At 44.6% G+C, this 22,885-nt stretch overlaps 1 pseudogene; it reads left to right on the forward strand.

Moving 5' to 3' along the window:
- Window positions 1-5,241: 5,241 nt before the first annotated feature.
- LOC123173021 (cell division control protein 48 homolog A-like) overlaps window positions 5,242-22,885 on the forward strand; it is a 98,912-nt pseudogene continuing 81,268 nt past the window's right edge.

A 22,885-nucleotide genomic window follows, 5' to 3' on the forward strand; every position in this document is an offset into this window, starting at 1 on the left:
GGTGAAGATTTCCGTTGACGGCGGCGGAGACCAGCGGCGGGAGGTCGCTGGCGACGAGAGGACGATCCGGAGACCCGAAGAGGCAGAGCAGGTTATGCGCGGGCGAGAGGTTCGGAAAAATTTCCAAAATTTGGCCCGTCGGTATATATAACCTGACCCTGTCGGTGTGACCGAGTGGAACGACTCGGTGGCACCGAGATGCAAAACTGCAAGCAGTTACTGCAACTCGGTGTGACCGAAAGGTTCTAATCGGTTGCACCGAGATTGAAAACCCTAGATCAACTTAGTGACTCGGTAGGACCGAAAAGGATGAATCGGTCAGACCGAGATGCACAAAGAGGTTTTGGAGGTTTAAGTCTATGACGAATCGGGAACTCCGAGTGCTCGTCACACAGAGTGGTTCGAATCTGACTTGATCAAACTTTGTGATGTAGCATGAATAGAGTTTGAGACGAGGAAATCATAGATAGCTAGAGGGAGTTCTTAGGCATTCTTGTCCATCCATTTGGCAAAAGAGAAGGAGCCAAACAATCAAAACTACAAATGGATGTCCTCAAATGAGTAAAGTATGCAACCAACATGCTCACACAATAAAATGGCAAATGAAATATGTGACAAAATATGCACAAACACTCTAGCATCTATCAAGCAATTTGGCGATGACTAGGTCATCTATATATGAGTATATTGACTTAGGAGTCAAATGAAAACATTTGATCATAGGTCATACTCATTGTTTAAGGACAAGTGGGGTTACCACTTTTACATAAAGCATTGATGTGTTCACACCATTAGAGTTGCTTTAGCTCAATTGATTAGAGTAAAGCTCCCCCTAGATGTGATATCCCCCCTTAGAGGGATGAACTAACCTTGGGTTTTGTCGATGATGACTTCATGTAGGTGTTGAAGATGTAGATGCTCAATGTTGATGTAGATCATTTGGAGCAATCCTTTGGAGTGAGTTGCACTTTCAATACCTACACGGGTTAGTCCCACAAGGAACAAACAAGGATATCCATAGACATAGAGTGATGCATACACAAGATGATGTCCATGAAAGCATTGGGTTACCTTGTCCCTTGTCTTACCAACAATAGGGTTTGTGACTCCTTGAACTAGTGCAAGATATGGAAGTTGTTTGCACTTGTTCTCGCCAAAATGATAAGAGTGAAGTATGTTGGCGGAGTCACCCTCAAGAACTCTCTAGTTCTTCTTCTTCTGGATCCACACCATCTTGATGGGAATCCTCGGAGTTGTAGTTGTACTTGATGAAGTAGAACTTGATGTAGTCTTGGGAACCCACTTGACCAAGGCCTTAGGTGCTTCTTCAAATGCATCAATTTCCTCTTGAAGCTTGTCCTTGCCTTTTTGCTTGTGGTCTTGTGGTGGAAGATCATCTTGAGCTTGTGTCCCTTGAAGAAGTAGGATCATACTTCTCTTGTTGAGGAACAAACTTCGTCTTGGGGTATTGATCTTCTTCCCACTCAACTCCATTGGCATTGAACTTTCGTTCAAAACCAACACCTTGATTCTTCCGGTGTCTTCCTTGCTTGCGTACAATTTCCTCAAATTGCTTACTTCCGGCAAGGCTCTTGTAAACACCTTTCTCTATAATTCCCTTCAATAAGCTATTTTCTTGCTCAAGTGTAACTTGGCTAAGAGAATCATTAGTGGAATCAAGAGAACTACTAGAAGCAACAACATTGGATTTAGCATGATTGTTGTTACTACTAGATGAAGCATCTTTCTTGTTCTTGTTGCTAGATTTAACTTGTGGCATGTAAGTAGACAAGAGTAAACGCTTGGCAATGTAAGAAGAACTTTTCTTGCGAAGATCATCATTGATTGCCTTTAAAAACTCATGCTCTTGCTCAAGGTTGAGCTTTTCAAAGCGTAGCTTATCATGAGTCTTTAAAAGTTCTCGATGATTTTCCAAGGTAGTTTCATGAGCTAACTTAAGAGTGTTTAGTTCTTTAGTTAGACGCTCAATCTCCTTCTTATCATCATCATTCGTTTTATCTTGATTAGCATGATTAATTGACGTTTCATCATAGTTTTCATCACTAGAGTTGTCAACAAGTAAATCATCATCACCTAGCAAATCATCTTCATCACTATTGAAATCAACATACTCGGGATGTGTTACCTTTGGACCTTTGGCCATGAAGCATCTTCCAATTCCTTCATTTGGTGAGTCAAATATGTCGTAGGAGTTGGTTGACACAAGTGCTAGACCGGCAACACCTTCATCTTGAGTATATTCGGAGTCGGAGTGATAACTTCTTTCGGAGTGATTGTCGGAGTCGGAGCCGGATACCCATTCACCAACATGAGCTTGATGTCTTCTTTTTGTGTAGCTCCTTGATGACTTTTCCTTCCTTTCCGAGTCCTTGCTTCTCCGAGAGGGTCTTCGTTCATAACGATCATCTCTACTCCTCCTTTCTCTTGGTGGTGATTCTTCTCTTCTACTTCTTCTTTTGGGAGAATCTTCTCTTCTTTTGTAGGGAGCCGTACACTCATTGGAGTAGTGTCCGGGTCTTCCACAATTGTAGCAATTACGCTCACGACTAGAAGATCTTTTGTCATTGTAGGACCTTGACTTGGAACTTCTTTCTTTGCTTCTACTCTTGTAGAACTTGTTGAAGTTCTTTACCATTAGGCTCAATTCTTCATTGAAGGTTTGTTTCTCACTTGATGATGTGGGAGCATCACACGAGGCTTTGTAAGCACCACTAGACTTGTTGTGAAGCTCTTCCTTATCCTTGAGTGACATCTCATGAGCAACAATTCTTCCAATGACTTCCGTTGGCTTGAGATCTTTGTAATTGGGCATCATTTGGATCAATGTGCACACGGTATCATATTTTCCATCCAAGGCTCTTAGGATCTTCTTGATGATGAATTTGTCGGTCATCTCTTCACTTCCCAAGCCGGCAATCTCATTTGTGATGAGAGCAAGCCTAGAGTACATTTCGGCGACACCTTCACCATCCTTCATTTTGAACTTGTCAAGTTGACTTTGAAGCACATCCAATTTGGATTCCTTGACGGAGTCGGTACCTTCGTGCATATCAATCAAAGTATCCCAAATTTCCTTTGCATTCTCAAGACGGCTGATTTTGTTGAATTCTTCGGGGCACAATCCATTGAAGAGAATATCACAAGCTTGAGCATTGTATTGTAGCATCTTCAACTCTTCCGCGGTAGCTTCACGGTTTGGTTCTCTCCCATCAAAGAATTCACCTTGCAAGCCAATACACACAATAGCCCAAACGGCGGGGTTATGTCCAAGAATATGCATTTTCATCTTATGCTTCCAACTAGCAAAATTTGTACCATCAAAGTAAGGACCTCTACGGTGGTAATTTCCCTCGCTAGACGCCATACTCTCCTAGGTTGTGAAACCAAGGCTATGACCACCAAAAGCTATGGAAATCAAAGCAAATGGAGACCAAAGCTCTGATACCACTTGTAGGATCGAAAGTATGTCTAGAGGGGGGTGATTAGACTACTTGACCAAATAAAAATCTAGCCTTTTCCCAATTTTAGTTCTTGGCAGATTTTAACAACTTAGCACAAGTCAAGCAATCAACCTACACATGCAATTCTAAGAGTATAGCAGCGGAATGTAAAACAATTGCATATGAAGGTAAAGGGAGGAGTTTGAGGGAGCAAACGCAATGTTGACACGGAGATTTTTTATCCGTGGTTCCGATAGGTGGTGCTATCGTACATCCACGTTGATGGAGACTTCAACCCACGAAGGGTAACGGTTGCGCGAGTCCACGGAGGGCTCCACCCACGAAGGGTCCACGAAGAAGCAACCTTGTCTATCCCACCATGGCCGTCGCCCACGAAGGACTTGCCTCACTAGGGTAGATCTTCACGAAGTAGGCGATCTCCTTGCCCTTACAAACTCCTTGGTTCAACTCCACAATCTTGTCGGAGGCTCCCAAGTGACACCTAGCCAATCTAGGAGACACCACTCTCCAAGAAGTAACAAATGGTGTGTTGATGATGAACTCCTTGCTCTTGTGCTTCAAATGATAGTCTCCCCAACACTCAACTCTCTCTCATAGGATTGGATTTGGTAGAAAGAAGATTTGAGTGGAAAGCAACTTGGGGAAGGCTAGAGATCAAGATTTATGTGGTTGGAATGGAATATCTTGACCTCAACACAAGTGTAGGTGGTTCTCTCTCAGAAAATATGTATTGGAAGTGTAGGCATGTTCTGATGGCTCTCTCCACGAATGAAGAGTGGGTGGAGGGGTATATATAGCCTCCACACAAAATCTAACCGTTACACACAAATCACCAAACTCGGTGGGACCGATTCAGAGAACTCGGTCAGACCGATTTGGTTCATAATGTGACCGTTAGGTGTTTCGGTGGGACCGACATGTCAACTCGGTGGGACCGATATCATTAGGGTTAGGGCATAACGTAATCTCGGTGAGACCGATTACACAAACTCGGTGGGACCGATTTTGGTAATAGTCAAACAGAGAGTTGGTCAGGCAAACTCGGTGGGACCGATTCGCTCATCTCGGTTGGACCGAAACGTTACGAAAAGGAAACAGAGTGTTTGCATTGCAATCTCGGTGGGACCGATCGCTCATCTCGGTTTGACCGAAACGTTACGAAGGGAAACAGAGAGATTACAATCCCATCTCGGTGAGACCGAGATCCCTATCGGTGAGACCGAAAAGACTAGGGTTTCTGGCAGTGGCTATGTCAACTGAACTCGGTGGCGTCGGATAGAAAGAATCGGTGGGGCCGAGTTGGACTTTTGGTTTGGGACATATGTGGATATGAGAAAGTAGTGGAGGGTTTTGGAGCATATCACTAAGCAATTTGAGCAAGCACCTCATTAAGCAACACCTCATCCCTTCTTAATAGTATTGGCTTTTCCTATAGACTCAATGTGATCTTGGATCACTAAAATAGAAAATATAGAGTCTTGTGCTTTGAGCTTGAGCCAATCTTTTGTCCTTAGCATTTTGAAGGGTCCACTTTCTAATCCATGCCATGCCAATCACTGAGCTTTCCTGAAATATCTATCTTAAAATAGCATTAGCTCAATGAGCTATATGTTGTTAGGAATTACCAAAACCACCCAGGGATAGTTGCACTTTCAGTATCCTCTTCACCGCAACACCTACGCAAATCAGCGCTCGACATCCAACAAGAGAGAGTAGCATACGAGAGACGATGCAAGCCGATCATTGAGAGTTGAACGCGATGGCAAGCACGGCAGCGTCCAAGAAGGCGGCGAACCGGCTTGTGGTGGAGGAGGCCACCACCGACGACGACAACTCCATGTGCACCCTCCACCCCCGCCACCATGGAGAAGCTCTCCATATTCAAAGGCGACATCGTGCTGCTCAAGGGCAAGCGCCGCCACAACACGGTCTGCACGGCACTGCCCGACGACACCTGCGAGGGGCACAAGCTCAGGATCAATAAGGTCACCTGCTCCAACCTGCGCGTGCGCATTGCCGACGTTGTGTCGGTGCACCTGTGCCACGACGCCAAGTATGGCCGACGCGTGCACATCCTCCTCATTGACAACACCGTCGAGGGCATCGCGGGGAACCTCTTCGACGCCTACCTCAAGCCCTATTTCCTGGACGCCTACCGCCCGCTCCACAAGGGCGACCTCTTCCTCGTGCATGGCGGCATGCAGAGCATGGAGTTCAAGGTCATGGAGATCGACCCCGCAACGGACTACTGCATCATGGCGGCCGACACAGAGATCTTCTGCGCCGGTGAGACGGTCAAGCGGGAGGACAAGGAGAGGCTCGACGATGTCGGCTATGACGACGTGGGTGGCGTGGGGAAACCGCTGGCTCTCATCAGGGAGCTCGCCGAGCTGCCACTCAGGGTCTCAGGCATCCGCAGATCTTCAAGTCTATTGGCGTCAAGCCTCCCAAAGGCATCCTCCTGTACGGCTCTCCCGGGTCCGGCAAGACGTTGATCGCCCGTGCGGTGGCAAACGAGACCTGGGCCTTCTTCTTCCTTATGAACGGCCCGGAGATAATGTCCAAGATGGCCGGAGAGAGCGAGAGCAACCCGAGGAAGGCCTCCGAGCAATCCGAGAAGAACGCGCCTTCCATCATCTTTATTGATGAGATCGACTCCATTGCTCCGAATAGGGAGAAGACTCACGGCGAGGTCGAGAGGCGTATCGTCTCCCAGCTGTTGACTCTGATGGACGACATGAAAGCCCGCGCGCACGTCATCGTCATGGGCGCCATGAACCGTCCCAACAACATCGACCCTGCCTTGAGGCGCTTCGGGAGGTCCGATCGCGAGATGGACATCGGCGTGCCGGACAAGGTCGGGCGTCTCGAAGTGCTCCGCATCCACACCAAAAACATGAAGCTGGACGAGGACGTCAACCTAGAGGTGATTGCCAAGGATACGCACGGCTACGTCGGCGCCGACTTGGCGGCGCTCTGCACCGAGGCGGTGCTGCAGTGCATCAGGGAGAAGATGGACGTGATCGATCTAGAGGACGACACCATTGATGCCGAGATCTTGAACTCCATGGCCGTCACCAATGACCACCTTAAGACGGCTCTAGTCGGCACGAACCCGTCTGCGCTATGTGAGATTGTCATCGAGGTGCCCAACGTCAGCTGGAACGATATCGGCGGCCTCAACGGCGTCAAGAGGGAGCTGCAAGAGACCGTCCAGTACCCAGTCGAGCACCCAGAGAAATTCGAGAAGTTCAGCATGTCACCGTCCAAGGGTGTCCTCTTCTACGGGCCACCAGGATGTGTGAAAGTGCAACTAATCCCCGGGTGGTTTTGGTAATTCATAACACATATAGCTCATTGAACTAATATCCATTCAAGTTAAATATTTCAGAAAGTTCAATGATTGGCATGGCATGGACTAGAGATGTGGACCCCTCAAAATGCTAAGGACAAAGATTGGCAAAAGCTCAAGACTCTTCATTTTCATTTTAGTGATCCAAGATCACATTGAGTCCATAGGAAAAGCCAATACTATTAAAAGGGGATGAGGTGTTGCTTAATGGTCTACTTGCTCAAAGTTCTTATGATATGCTCCAAAACCCTCAACCACTTTCTCATTTCCAAATATGTCCAAAACCCAAAGTCAAACTCTGCTCTATCGATTTGATCTATCTGGCACCACTGAGTTCTTTTGACATAGCCACAACCAGAAATCCTAGACAATTCGGTCTCACCGAGATGGCAATGCAAACTCTCTGTTTCCCTTCGTAACGCTTCGGTCTTACCGAAATGAGCAATCGGTCCCACCGAGTTCGCAATGCAAACTCTCTGTTTCCTTTTGTAACATTTCGGTCTTACCGAAATGAGCGATCAGTCCCATCGAGTTTTCCTGACCAATTCCCTGTTTACTCATTGCTGAAATTAGTCTCACCGAGTTCATGCAATCGGTCACACCAAGATGAAGTTTTGCCCTAGCCCTAGCACATCGGTCCCACCGAGTTGATCATGTCGGCCCCACCGAGATTCCTAACGTTCACATTTTGACCTGAATCGTTCTCACTGAGTTCTTCTATTCGGTCTAGCCGAGTTGGGTCAATTGTGTGTAACGGTTGGATTTTGTGTGGAGGCTATATATACCCCACCACCCTGATACGTCTCCAACGTATCTATAATTTTTGATTGTTCCATGCTATATTATATTCTGTTTTGCACGTTAATGGGCTTTATTATACACTTTTATATTATTTTTGGGACTAACCTATTAACCGGAGGCCTAGCCCAGAATTGCTATTTTTTGCCTATTTCAGAGTTTCCCAGTAAAAGAATATCAAACGGAGTCCAAACGGAATGAAACCTTCGGGAACGTGATTTTCAGAACGAATGTGATCCAGAGGACTTGGACCCTACGTCAAGAAAGCTACCAGGAAGCCACGAGGTAGGGGGGCGCGCCCTCCACCCTCGTGGGCCCCACGTTGCTCCACTGACGTACTTCTTCCTCCTATATATACCTACGTACCCCAAACGATCAGAGATGGAGCCAAAAACCTAATTCCACCGCCGCAACCTTCTGTACCCGTGAGATCCCATCTTGGGGCCTTTTCCGGAGCTCCGCCGGAGGGGGCATCGATCACGGAGGGCTTCTACTTCAACACCATAGCCTCTTCGATGATGTGTGAGTAGTTTACTTCAGACCTCTGGGTCCATAGTTATTAGCTAGATGGCTTCTTCTCTCTTTTTGGATCTCAATATAATGTTCTCCCCCTTTCTTGTGGAGATCTATTCGATGTAATCTTCTTTTGCGGTGTGTTTGTTGAGACCGATGAATTGTGGGTTTATGATCAAGTTTATCCATGAACAATATTTGAATCTTCTCTGAATTCTTTTATGTATGATTGGTTATCTTTGCAAGTCTCTTCGAATTATCAGTTTGGTTTGGCCTACTAGATTGATCTTTCTTGCAATGGGAGAAGTGCTTAGCTTTGGGTTCAATCTTGCAGTGTCCTTTCCCAGTGACAGTAGGGGCAGCAAGGCACGTATTGTATTGTTTCCATCGAGGATAACAAGATGGGGTTTATATCATATTGCATGAATTTATCCCTCTACATCATGTCATCTTGCTTAAAGCGTTACTCTGTTCTTTTGAACTTAATACTCTAGATGCATGCTGGATAGCGGTCGATGTGTGGAGTAATAGTAGTAGATGCAGGCAAGAGTCGGTCTACTTGTCGCGAACGTGATGCCTATATACATGATCATACCTAGATATTCTCATAACTATGCTCAATTCTGTCAATTGCTCAACAGTAATTTGTTCACCCACCGTAATATTTATGCTCATGAGAGAAGCCACTAGTGAAACCTATGGCCCCCGGGTCTATTTTCCATCATATTAAACTTTCAACAACAAGCTATTTCCATTGCCTTTTATTTTGCTTTTAATTTACTTTGCATATTTATCATAAAAATGCCAAAAATATTATCTTATCATATCTATCAGATCTCACTCTCGTAAGTGACTGTGAAGGGATTGACAACCCCTTTATTGCGTTGGCTGCGAGGATTTATTTGTTTGTGTAGGTGCAAGGGACTTGTGCGTGGCCTCCTACTGGATTGATACCTTGGTTCTAAAAAACTGAGGGAAATACTTACGCTACTTTGCTGCATCACCCTTTCCTCTTCAAGGGAAAACCAACGCAGTGCTCAAGAGGTAGCACACCCCCTTCTCTATTTAAGAGAGAGCCATCAGAATGTGCCTACACTTCCACTACTCATTTTCTGAGAGAGAACCACCTACTCATGTGTTGAGACCAAGACATTCCAATCCAACTACAAGAATCTTGATCTCTAGCCTTCCCCAAGTTGCTTTCCACTCAAATCATCTTTCCACCATAGCCAAATCTATGAGAGAGAGTTGAGTGTTGGGGACACTACCATTTGAAGCACAAGAGCAAGGAGTTCATCATCAACACACCATCTATTAGCTTTTGGAGAGCGGTGTCTCCTAGATTGGTTAGGTGTCACTTGGGAGCCTCCGACAAGATTGTGGAGTTGAACCAAGGAGTTGTAAGGGCAAGGAGATCACCTACTTCATGAAGATCTACCCGAGTGAGGCAAGTCCTTCGTGGGCGATGGCCATGGTGGGTTAGACAAGGTTGCTTCTTCGTGGACCCTTCGTGGGTGAGCCCTCCATGGACTCGCGCAACCGTTACCCTTCGTGGGTTGAAGTCTCCATCAACGTGGACGTACGATAGCACCACCTATCGGAACCACGCCAAAAATCTTCGTGTCTACATTGCGTTTGCCTTCTCCAAACCCTTCCCTTTACCTTCATATGCAATATTTTACTTTCCGCTGTTACACTCTTAGAATTGCATGTGTAGGTTGATTGCTTGACTTGTGCTAAGTTGCTAAAATCTGCCAAGACTTAAAATTGGGAAAAGGCTAGATTTTTATTTGGTCAAGTAGTCTAATCACCCCCCCTGTAGACCTACTATCGATTCTACAAGTGGTATCAGAGCTTTGGTCTCCATTTTCCTTTATTTCCATAGCTTTGGTGATCATAGCCTTGGTTTCACAACCTAGGAGAATATGGCGTCTATCGAGGGAAATTACCACCATAGAGGTCCTTACTTTGATGGTACAAATTTTGCTAGTTGGAAGCATAAGATGAAAATGCATATTCTTGGTCATAACCCCGCCATTTGGGCTATTGTGTGTATTGGCTTGCAAGGTGAATACTTCGAGGATGGAAGAGAACCGGATCGTGAAGCATCCGCGAAAGAATTGAACATGTTGTGATACAATGCTCAAGCTTGCGATATCCTCTTCAACGGATTATGCCCTGTAGAATTCAACAAAATCAGACGTCTTGAGAATGCAAACGAAATTTGGGATACTTTGGTTGATATGCACAAAGGTACCTAGTCCATCAAGGAGTCCAAATTGGATGTGCTTCAAAGTCAACTTGACAAGTTCAAAATGAAGGATGGTGAAGGAGTCGCTGAGATGTACTCTAGGCTTGCTCTCATCACAAATGAGATTGCCGGCTTAGGAAGCGAAGAGATGACCGACAGATTCCTCATCAAGAAGATCCTAAGAGCCTTGGATGGAAAATATGATATCATGTGCACCTTGATCCAAATGATGCCCAATTACAAAGATCTCAAGCCAACGGAAGTCATTGGTAGGGTTGTTGCTCATGAGATCTCACTCAAGGATAAGGAAGAGCTTCACAACAAGTCTAGTGGTGCTTACAAAGCTTCATGTGATGCTCCTACAACATCAAGTCAGAAACAAGTCTTCAATGAATAATTGGGCTTAATGGTGAAGAACTTCAACAAGTTTTACAAGAGTAGAAGCAAAGAGAGAAGTTCCAAGTCAATGTCCTACAATGACAAAATATCTTCTAGTCATGATCGCAATTGCTACAATTGTGGAATACCCGGACACTACTCCAATGAGTGTACGACTCCCTACAAAAGAAGAGAAGACTCACCTAAAAGGAGAAGTAAAAGAGAGGAATCACCACCAAGAGAGAGAGAAGGAGTAGAGATGATCGTTATGAACGAAGACCCTCTCATAGAAGCAAGGATTCGGAAAGGAAGGACAAGTCATCAAAGAGCTATACAAGACGAATACATCAAGCTCATGTTGGTGAATGGGTATCCAGTTCCGACTCCGACAACTACTCCGAGAGAAGTTATCACTCCGACTCCGAATATACTCAAGATGAAGGTGTTGCCGGTCTTGCACTTGTGTCATCCAACTCCTACGACATATCGACTCACCAAATGAAGGAATTGGAAGATGCTTCATGGCTAAAGGCCCCAAGGTATCACACCTCAAGTATGTTGATTTCAATAGTAATGAAGATGATTTGCTAGATGATGATGATTTACTTGTTGACAACACTAGTGATGGAAACTATGATGAAATTGGTATTAATCATGCTAATCAAGATGAACCGAATGACAATGATAAGAAGGAGATTGAGCGTCTAACTAAAGAACTAAACACTCTTAAGTTAGCTCATGAAACTACCTTAGAGGGTCATCGAGAGCTTTTAAAGACTCATGAGAAGCTACGCTTTGAAAAGATCAATTTAGAGCAAGAGCATGGGTTCTTAAAAGCAATCAATGATGATCTTCGTGAGAAAAGTTCTTCTTACATTGCCAAGCATTTACTCTTGTCTACTTACATGCCACAAGTAAAATCTAGCAACGAGAGCAAGAAAGATTCTTCTTCTAGTAGTAACAATAATCATGCTAAATCCAATATTGTTGCTTCTAGTAGTTCTCTTGATTCCACTAATGATTCTCTTAGCCAAGTTACACTTGAGCAAGAAAATATCTTATTGAAGGGAATTATAGAGAAAGGTGTTTACAAGAGCCTTGCCGGAAGTAAGCAATTTGAGGAAATATTACGCAAGCAACGAACGCATCGGAAGAATCAAGGTGTTGGTTTTGAACGCAAGTTCAATGCCAATGGAGTTGAGTGGGAAGAAGATCAATACCCCAAGACGAAGTTTGTTCCTCAACAAGAGAAGTATGATCCCACTTCTTTCAAAGGAACACAAGCTCAAGATGATCTTCCACCACAAGACCACAAGCTAAAAGGCAAGGACAAGCTTCAAGAAGAGATTGATTCATTTGGAGAAGCTCCAAAGGCCTTGGTCAAGTGGGTTCCCAAGACTACATCAAGTTCTACTTCATCAAGTATGACTACAACTCCAAAATCCCCATCAAGTTGATGTGGATCCCAAAGAAGAAGAACTAGAGAGTTCTTGAGGGTGACTCCGCCAACAAACTTCACTCATACTCATTTTGGCAAGGACAAGTGCAATCAACTTCCATATCTTGCACTAGTTCAAGGAGTCACAAACCCTCTTGTTGTTAGGACAAGGGACAAGGTAACCTAATGCTTTCATGGACATCATCATATGTGTAGTTCACTTTATGTATATGGTTATTCTTGCATGTTCCTTGTGGGACTAACCTGTGTAGGTATTGAAAGTGCAACGCACTCCAATGGATTGCTCCAAATGATCTACATCAACATTGAGCATCCACATCTTCAACATCTACATGAAGTCATCATCGAGAAAACCCAAGGTTAGTTCATCCCTCTTATGGGGGATATCACATCTAGGGGAGCTTCACTATAAGAATTGAGCTAAAGCAACTCTAATGGTGTGAACACAACAATGCTTTATGTAAAAGTGGTAACCCCACTTGTGCTTAAACGATGAGTATGACCTACGATCAAATGTTCTCATTTGACTCCTCAGTCAATATACTCATATATGGATGACCTAATCATCGCCAATTGCTTGATAGATGCTAGAGTGTTTGTGCATGCTTTGCCACATATTTCATTTGCTATCTTATTGAGTGAGCATGTTGGTTGCATAATTTTCTCCATTTGAGGACATCCATTTGTTGCTTTGATTGTTTGGTCTTTCTTTTTTCCAAATGGATGGACAAGAATGCCTAAGAACTCCCTCTAGCTATCTATGTTTTTCTCGTCTCAAACTCTATTCATGCTACATCACAAAGTTTGAACAAGTCAAATTCGGACCCTCCGAGTGAGGAGCACTCGGAGCCACCAATCCATCAAGGGCTTAAACCTGCAAAACCTCTTAATGGCTTTCGGTCTGACCCATTCTTTCCCCTCGGTCCCACCAAAATCATTGAGATAATCTAGGTTTTCACCTTGGTGCAACCGATTAGAACTGTTCGGTCTCACCGAGTTGCAGTAACCGCTTTCGATTCTGCAGCTCGGTGCAACTGAGTCGTTCCACTCGGTCACACCGACAGTGACTAGGTATACATACGCCGCGGGTTGAAATTTGGAAAATTCTTCAAACACCCAACCACACCTACCCAGCTCTGCCGCCCCTCCTTGTTGGGGAACGTAGTATTTCAAAAAAATTGCCTACGATCACGCAAGATCTATCTAGGAGAAGCATAGCAACGAGCGGGGAGAGTGTGTCCATGTACCCTCGTAGACCAAAAGTGGAAGCGTTTAGTAACGCAGTTGATGTAGTCGAACGTCTTCGCGATCCAACTGATCAAGTACCAAACGCACGGCACCTCCGCGATCTTCACACGTTCAGCTCGGTGACGTCCCTCGAACTCTTGATCCAGTTGAGGCCGAGGGAGAGTTTCGTCAGCACGACGGCGTGGTGACGGTGATGATGAAGTTACCGACGCAGGGCTTCGCCTAAGCACTACGACGATATGACCGAGGTTTAAAACTGTGGAGAGGGCACCGCACATGGCTAAGAGATTGTCTGTTGTGCCTTTGGGTGCCTCCCTCCCCACGTATATAAAGGAGGGAGGGAGGAGGAGGCCGGCCAGGAGGAGGCGCGCCCAAGGCGGGGTCCTACTCCAAGTAGGATTCGCCCCCCCTTTCCTACTTCCACAAGGAGAAGGGGGGAAGGAGAGGGAGAAGAGAAGGAAAGGGGGCCCGACCCCTAGCCCTAGTACAATTTGGTTTGGGCTAGGGGGGGGGGCGCCACACCTTGGCCTGCCTCCTCTCTTCCACCACTAGGCCCATGAGGCCCAATAACTTCCCCGGGGGGGGGGGGGGGTCCGGTAACCCCCGGTACTCCGAAACGACCCGAGCCATTCCGGTGTCCGAATGTAACCTTCCAATATATGAATATTCATGTCTCGACCATTCTGAGACTCCTCGTCATGTCCGTGATCTCATCCGGGACTCCGAAGGTTCAATATATGAATATTCATGTCTCGACCATTCTGAGACTCCTCGTCACGTCCGTGATCTCATCCGGGACTTCGAACAACCTTCGGTACATCAAATCACATAACTCATAATACGAATCATCATCGAACGTTAAGCGTGCGGACCCTACGGGTCCGATAACTATGTAGACATGACCGAGACACATCTCTGGTCAATAACCAATAGCGGAACCTGGATGCTCATATTGGCTCCCACATATTCTACGAAGATCTTTATCAGTCAAACCGCATAACAATATACGATGTTCCCTTTATCATCGGTATGTTACTTGCCCGAGATTCGATCGTCGGTATCACCATACCTAGTTCAATATCGTTACCGGCAAGTCTCTTTACTCGTTCCGTAATGCATCATCCTGCAACTAACTCATTAGTCACATTGCTTGCAAGGCTTATAGTGATGTGCATTACCGAGAGGGCCCAGAGATACCTCTCCGACAATCGGAGTGACAAATCCTAATCTCGATCTATGCCAACTCAACAAACACCATCGGAGACACCTGTAGAGCATCTTTATAATCACCCAGTTACATTGTGACATTTGATAGCACACTAAGTGTTCCTCCAGTATTTGGGAGTTGCATAATCTCATAGTCATAGGAACATGTATAAGTCATGAAGAAAGCAATAGCAATAAACTAAACGATCATAGTGCTAAGCTAACGGATGGGTCTTGTCCATCACATCATTCTCTAATGATGTGATCCCGTTCATCAAATAACAACACATGTCTATGGCTAGGAAACATAACCATCTTTGATAAACAAGCTAGTCAAGTAGAGGCATACTAGGGACACTCTGTTTGTCTATGTATTCACACATGTACTAAGTTTCCGGTTAATATAATTCTAGCATAAATAATAAACATTTATCATGATATAAGGAAATGTAAATAACAACTTTATTATTGCCTCTAGGGCACATTTCCTTCAGTCTCCCACTTGCACTAGAGTGAATAATCTAGATTACATAGTAATGATTCTAACACCCATGGAGTCTTGGTGCTGATCATGTTTTGCTCATGAGAGAGGCTTAGTCAACGGGTCTGCAACATTTAGATCCGTATGTATCGTGCAAATCTCTATGTCCCCCTCCGACACTTGATAACGGATGGAATTGAAGCGTCTCTTGATGTGCTTGGTCTTCTTGTGAAATCTGGATTCCTTTGCCAAGGCAATTGCACCAGTATTGTCACAAAAGGTTTTCATTGGACCCGATTGTTGGGGAACGTAGTAATTTCAAAAAAATCCTACGCACACGCAAGATCATGGTGATGCATAGCAACGAGAGGGGAGAGTGTGTCCACGTACACTCATAGACCGAAAGCGGAAGCGTTATGACAACGCGGTTGATGTAGTCGTACGTCTTCACGATCGACCGATCCTCAGTACCGAACGTACGGCACCTCCGTGTTCTGCACACGTTCAGCTCAGAGACGTCCCGCAAACTCACGATCCAATAGAGTTTCGCTGGAGAGTTTCGTCAGCACGATGGCGTGATGACAGTGATGATGATGCTATCGACGCAGGGCTTCGCCTAAGCACCGCTACGATATTACCGAGGTGGATTATGGTGGAGGGGGGCACCGCACACGGCTAAGAGATCAATGATCAATTGTTGTGTCTCCAAGGGGTGCCCCCCTCCCCGTATATAAAGGAGTGGAGGAGGGGGAGGGGGCCGGCCTCCTATGGCGCGCCCCATGAGGAGTCCTACTCCCACCGGGAGTAGGACTCCCCCCTTCCAAGTAGGAGTAGGAGAGGAGAAGGAAGGGAAAGAAGCAGAGAAGGAAAGGGGGCGCCGCCCCCCTCCTTGTCCAATTCGGACTAGAGGGGGAGGGGGCGCGTGGCTGCCCTGGCCGCCCCTCCTCTTCTCCCACTAGGGCCTATTAGGCCCAATATACTCCCCGGGGGGTTCCGGTAACCCCCCGGTACTCTGGTAAATGTCTGAAACCTCCCGAAGCAGTTCCGGTGTCCAAACATAGTCGTCCAATATATCAATCTATACGTATCGACCATTTCGAGACTCCTCGTCATGTCCGTGATCATATCCGGGACTCCGAACTACCTTCGGTACATCAAAACACAAAAACTCATAATACCGATTGTCACCGAACTTTAAGTGTGCGGACCCTACGGGTTCGAGATCTATGTAGACATGACCGAGACACATCTCCGGTCAATAACCAATAGCGGAACCTGGATGCTCATATTGGCTCCCACATATTCTATGAATATCTTTATCGGTCAAACCGCATAACAACATACGTTGTTCCCTTTGTCATCGGTATGTTACTTGCCCGAGATTCGATCGTCGGTATCTCAATACCTAGCTCAATCTTGTTACCGGCAAGTCTCTTTACTCGTTCCGTAATGCATCATCCCATAACTAACTCATTAGTCACATTGCTTGCAAGGCTTATAGTGATGTGCATTACCAAGAGGACCCAGAGATACCTCTCCGACAATCGGAGTGACAAATCCTAATCTCGATCTATGCCAACTCAACAAGTACCTTCGCAGACACCTGTAGAGCACCTTTATAATCACCCAGTTACGTTGTGACGTTTGGTAGCACACAAAGTGTTCCTCCGGTAAACGAGAGTTGCATAATCTCATAGTCATAGGAACATGTATAAGTCATGAAGAAAGCAATAGCAACATACTAAACGATCAAGTGCTAAGCTAACGGAATGGATCAAGTCAATCACATCATTCTTCTAATGATGTGATCGCGTTTATCAAATGACAACTCATGTCTATGGTTAGGAAACATAACCATCTTTGATCAACGAGCTAGTCAAGTAGAGGCATACTAGTGACGCTCTGTTTTTCTCTATATTCACACATGTATTATGTTTCCGGTTAATATAATTGTAGCATGAATAATAAACATTTATCATGAAATAAGGAAATAAATAATAACTTTATTATTGCCTCTAGGGCATATTTCCTTCAGTCTCCCACTTGCACTAGAGTAAATAATCTAGATTATACAGTAATGATTCTAACACCCATGGAGCCTTGCTGCTGATCATGTTTTGCTCGTGAGAGAGGCTTAGTCAACGGGTCTGCAACATTCTGATCCGTATGTATCTTGCAAATATCTAGGTCTCCCACCTGGACTTGATCGCGGATGGAATTGAAGCATCTCTTGATGTGTTTGGTTCTCTTGTGAAATCTGGATTCCTTTGCCAAGGCAATTGCACCAGTATTGTCACAAAAGATTTTCATTGGACCCGATGCACTAGGTATGACACCTAGATCGGATATGAACTCCTTCATCCAGACTCCTTCATTTTCTGCTTCCGAAGCAGCTATGTACTCCGCTTCACACGTAGATCCTGCCACGACGCTTTGTTTAGAACTGCTCCAACAGACAGCTCCACCGTTCAATATAAACACGTATCCGGTTTGCGATTTAGAATCGTCCGGATCAGTGTCAAAGCTTGGATCGACGTAACCATTTACGACGAGCTCTTTGTCACCTCCATAAACGAGAAACATATCCTTAGTCCTTTTCAGGTATTTCAAGATGTTCTTGACCGCTGTCCAGTGATCCACTCCTGGATTACTTTGGTACCTCCCTGCTAAACTAATAGCAAGGCACACATCAGGTCTGGTACACATCATTGCATACATGATAGAGCCTATGGCTGAAGCATAGGGAACAATTTTCATTTTCTCTCTATCTTCTGCAGTGGTCGGGCATTGAGTCTTACTCAACTTCACACCTTGTAACACAGGCAAGAAACCTTTCTTTGCTTGATCCATTTTGAATTTCTTCAAAAACTTTGTCAAGGTATGTGCTTTGTGAAAGTCCAATTAAGTGTCTTGATCTATCTCTATAGATCTTGATGCCCAAATATGTAAGCAGCTTCACCGAGGTCTTTCATTGAAAAACTTTTATTCAAGTATCCTTTTATGCTATCCAGAAATTCTATATCATTTCCAATCAACAATATGTCCTCCACATATAGTATTAGAAATGCTACAGAGTTCCCACTCACTTTCTTGTAAATACAGGCTTCTCCAAAAGTCTGTATAAAACCATATGCTTTGATCGCACTATCAAAACGTTTATTCCAACTCTGAGAGGCTTGCACCAGTCCATAAATGGATCGTTGGAGCTTGCACACTTTGTTAGCACCCTTTGGATCGATAAAACCTTCAGGTTGCAACATATACAACTCTTCTTCCAAAAATCCATTCAGGAATGCAGTCTTCACATCCATTTGCCAAATTTCATAATCATAAATGCGCAATTGCTAACATGATTCAGACGGACTTAAGCAACGCTACGGGTGAGAAGGTCTCATCGTAGTCAACTCCTTGAACCTGTCAAAAACCTTTCGCAACAAGTCGAGCTTTATAGACAGTAACGTTACCGTCAGCGTCAATCTTTTTCTTGAAGATCCATTTATTCTCAATGGCTTGCTGATCATCGGGCAAGTCAACCAAAGTCCACACTTTGTTCTCATACATGGATCCCATCTCAGATTTCATGGCCTCAAGCCATTTTGCGGAATCTGGGCTCATCATCGCTTCCTCATAGTTCGTAGGTTCGTCATGGTCAAGTAACATGACCTCCAGAACAGGATTACCATACCACTCTGGTGCGGATCTTACTCTGGTTGACCTACGAGGTTCGGTAGTAACTTGATCTGAAGTTTCATGATCATCATCATTAGCTTCCTCACTAATTGGTGTAGGCGTCACAGGAACCGGTTTCTGTGATGAACTACTCTCCAATAAGGGAGCAGTTACAGTTACCTCATCAAGTTCTACTTTCCTCCCACTCACTTCTTTCGAGAGAAACTCCCTCTCTAGAAAGGATCCATTCTTAGCAACAAATGTCTTGGCTTCGGATCTGTGATAGAAGGTATGCCCAACAGTCTCCTTTGGGTATCCTATGAAGACACATTTCTCCGATTTGGGTTCGAGCTTATCAGGTTGAAGTTTTTTCACATAAGCATCGCAGCCCCAAACTTTAAGAAACGACAACTTTGGTTTCTTGCCAAACCACAGTTCATAAGGCGTCGTCTCAACGGATTTAGATGGTGCCCTATTTAACATGAATGCAGCTGTCTCTAGAGCATAACCCCAAAACGATAGCGGTAAATCAATAAGAGACATCATAGATCGCACCATATCTAGTAAAGTACGATTATGACGTTCGGACACACCATTATATTGTGGTGTTCCGGGTGGCGTGAGTTGCGAAACTATTCCGCATTGTTTCAAATGAAGACCAAACTCGTAACTCAAATATTCTCCTCCATGATCAGATCGTAGAAACTTTATTTTCTTGTTACGATGATTTTCCACTTCACTCTAAAATTCTTTGAACTTTTCAAATGTTCAGACTTATGTTTCATTAAGTAGATATACCCATATCTGCTTAAATCATCTGTGAAGGTGAGAAAATAACGATACCCGCCGCGAGCCTCAACATTCATCGGACCACATACATCAGTATGTATGATTTCCAACAAATCCGTTGCTCGCTCCATTGTTCCGGAGAACGGCGTTTTAGTCATCTTGCCCATGAGGCATGGTTCGCAAGTACCAAGTGATTCATAATCAAGTGATTCCAAAAGTCCATCAGTATGGAGTTTCTTCATGCGCTTTACACCAATGTGACCCAAACGGCAGTGCCACAAATATGTTGCACTAGCATCTTTTGGCTTCAACATTATGAATATGTGTATCACTACTATCGAGATTCAATAAAAATAGACCACTCTTCAAGGTTGCATGACCATAAAAGATATTACTCATATAAATAGAACAACCATTATTCTCTGATTTAAATGAATAACCGTCTCGCATCAAACAAGATCCAGATATAATGTTCATGTTCAACGCTGGCACCAAATAACAATTATTCAGGTCTAAAACTAATCCCGAAGGTAGATGTAGAGGTAGCGTGCCGACGGCGATCACATCGACTTTGGAACCATTTCCCACGCGCATCGTCACCTCGTCCTTAGCCAATCTTCGCTTAATCGGTAGTCCCTGTTTCGAGTTGCAAATATTAGCAACAGAACCAGTATCAAATACCCAGGTGCTACTACAGCTTTAGTAAGGTACACATCAATAACATGTATATCACATATACCTTTGTTCACCTTGCCATCCTTCTTATCCACCAAATACTTGGGGCAGTTCCGCTTCCAGTGACCAGTCTGTTTGTAGTAGAAGCACTCAGTCTCAGGTTTAGGTCCAGACTTGGGTTTCTTCTCTTGAGCAGCAACTTGTTTGCCGTTCTTCTTGAAGTTCCCCTTCTTCTTCCCTTTACCCTTTTTCTTGAAACTGGTGGTCTTGTTGACCATCAACACTTGATGCTCCTTTTTGATTTCTACCTCCGCAGCCTTTAGCATCGCGAAGAGCTTGGGAATTGTCTTACCATCCCTTGCATATTATAGTTCATCACAAAGCTCTTGTAGCTTGGTGGCGGTGATTGAAGAATTCTGTCAATGACACTATCATCCGGAAGATTAACTCCCAGTTGAATCAAGTGATTGTTATACCCAGACATTCTGAGTATATGCTCACTGACAGAACTATTCTCCTCCATCTTACAGCAGTAGAACTTATTGGAGACTTCATATCTCTCAATCCGGGCATTTGCTTGAAATATTAACTTCAACTCCTGGAACTTCTCATATGCTCCATGACGTTCAAAACGTCGTTGAAGTCCTGGTTCTAAGCCGTAAAGCATGGCACACTAAACTATCGAGTAGTCATCAGCTTTGCTTTGCCAGGCGTTCATAACATCTGGTTCAGCTCCTGCAGCAGGTTTGGTACCTAGCGGTGTGATACGTCTCCGTCGTATCTCTAATTTTTTATTGTTCCATGCCAATATTCTACAACTTTCATATACTTTTGGCAACTTTTCATCTTATTTTTGGGACTAACTATTGATCCAGTGCCCAGTGCCAGTTCCTGTTTGTTGCATGTTTTTTGTTTCGCAGAAAACTCATATCAAACGGTGTCCAAACGGGATAAAAACTGACGGAGATTTTTTTGGAATATTTATGATTTTTGGGAAGAAGAATCAACGCGATACGATGCCCGAGGAGGCCACGAGGCAGGGAGCGCGCCCCAGGGGGTCAGGCGCGCCCTGGACCCTCGTGGCCACCCCGTAAGGCGGTTGTAGCAATTCTTTCACCACAAGAAAGCTAATTTCCGGATAGAGATCGTGTCCAAAATTCAGCCCAATCGGAGTTACGGATCTCCGGTTATAAAAGAAACGGTGAAAGGGCCAAAACAGAGAGAGACAGAGAGACAAATCCAATCTCGGAGGGGCTCTCACCCCTCCCATGCCATGGAGACCAAGGACCAGAGGGGAAACCCTTCTCCCATCTAGGGAGGAGGTCAAGGTAGAAGAAGAAGGAGGGGGGCTCTCTCCCCCTCGCTTCCGGTGGCGCGGGAGTGCCACCGGGGTCCATCATCATCACCGCAATCTTCACCAACAACTTCACTGCCATCATCACCAACTCTTCCCCCCTCTATGCAGCGGTGTATCCCCTCTTTTACCCGCTGTAATATCTACTTAAACATGGTGCTCAATGCTATGTATTATTTCTCAATGATGTATGGCTATCCTATGATGTTTGAGTAGATCCGTTTTGTCCTATGGGTTAATTGATGATCGTGATTGGTTTGAGTTGCATGTTTTATTATTGGTGCTGTCCTATGGTGCTCTCCGTGCCGCGCAAGCGTGAGGGATCCCCGTTGTAGGGTTTGCAATATGTTCATGATTTACTTATGGTGGGTGGCGTGAGTGACAAAAGCACACCCGAGTAAGTAGGTTGTTTGCGTATGGGAGTAAAGAGGACTTGATGCCTTATAATGCTATGGTTGGGTTTTACCGTAATGATCTTTAGTAGTTGCGGATGCTTGCTAGAGTTCCAATCATAAGTGCATATGATCCAAGTAGAGAAAGTATGTTAGCTTATGCCTCTCCCTCATATAAAATTGCAATAATGATTACCGGTCTAGTTATCGATTGCCTAGGGACAAATAACTTTCTCGTGACAAAAAGCTCTTTACTAAAACTAATTTAGTTGTGTCTTTATCTAAACAGCCCCTAGCTTTTATTTACGTGCTCTTTATTGTCTTGCAAACTTATCCAACAACACCTACAAAGTACTTCTAGTTTCATACTTGTTCTAGGTAAAGCGAACGTTAAGCGTGCGTAGAGTTGTATCGGTGGTCGATAGAACTTGAGGGAATATTTGTTCTACCTTTAGCTCCTCATTAGGTTCGACACTCTTACTTATCGAAAGAGTCTACAATTGTTCCCCTATACTTGTGGGTTATCATGGTGCTTCCAGGACGTAATTCTTCTGTGCAGCAATGAGGATAATCCACAAGTTACGGACCCAGTCTGTGTAATTGCTACCATCATCTTTCAACCTTGCTTTCTCAAGGAACACATTAAAATTCAACGGAACAACAGCACGGGCCATCTATCTACAACAACATAGACAAGCAAAATACTATCAGGTACTAAGTTCATGATAAATTAAAGTTCAATTAATCATATTTAAGAACTCCCACTTAGATAGACATCCCTCTAATCATCTAAGTGATCACGTGATCCAAATCAAGTAAATCATGACCGATCATCACG

This window comes from Triticum aestivum, chromosome 1D (assembly GCF_018294505.1).
Source record: "Triticum aestivum cultivar Chinese Spring chromosome 1D, IWGSC CS RefSeq v2.1, whole genome shotgun sequence".
Lineage (NCBI taxonomy): Eukaryota > Viridiplantae > Streptophyta > Magnoliopsida > Poales > Poaceae > Triticum > Triticum aestivum.